The sequence below is a fragment of the Frankliniella occidentalis genome, unplaced genomic scaffold (assembly GCF_000697945.3).
Source record: "Frankliniella occidentalis isolate FOCC.00 unplaced genomic scaffold, Focc_3.1 Scaffold31, whole genome shotgun sequence".
NCBI lineage: Eukaryota > Metazoa > Arthropoda > Insecta > Thysanoptera > Thripidae > Frankliniella > Frankliniella occidentalis.
In genome coordinates, this window is record NW_026267161.1 from 1,822,137 (window position 1) to 1,822,705 (window position 569).

At 31.1% G+C, this 569-nt stretch overlaps 1 protein-coding gene across 1 annotated transcript in view; it reads left to right on the top strand.

Moving 5' to 3' along the window:
• LOC113202892 (la-related protein 4) overlaps positions 1-420 on the top strand; it is a gene marked incomplete in the record, with an annotated part of 17,685 nt that extends 17,265 nt beyond the window's left edge. The window contains 1 exon segment of the mRNA XM_052265847.1: positions 1-420.
• Between the last annotated feature and the right edge of the window lie 149 nt (positions 421-569).

Genomic DNA, 569 nt, shown 5'->3' on the forward strand with positions numbered 1-569 from the left:
ATAAAGGTACAAGTCATTTAAGTGCTCATTGTAAAATATTTGACCGTTGTTACTTGGCGAGGAATGTTAATCACAAATAACTCATTGCTCTGTTGTATGTGGTATTTTTGTTTCTGTGTCATCCATTATCAGATTTAAAATTTTGATCTTATTCTCAGGAACTTTTTGTGAGGAAATCAATGAATACATGTTTAAACCTGTCAAAAGTTCACTTGGGTTTATAGCAAGTTGTGTAAAAATGCCTACATTTACTTTTTACGCATCAGAAAAGTAGTCCAATCTTGAACACTTGCGTTCAACCATGTCACTCATGGGTGCAGAACAAATTGTTCATTATGTATAAGCTTATTTTTACACAATAGTCATTGTGAGGCAAATGAGTTTTGTGTGTTTTTGTTCAATAAAACAATAAAAAATTTGCTTATGGAATGTGATTAAGCTTCCCATTATCCCATTGGGATACCTTCTCATAGGTTCAACATCTGTAATTTTTTTTATTAGGAGTAGTGAATGTGTCTTGATCTAATGAACACTATGTATTGTAAAGAATATATTTGTTATTGTTGAAA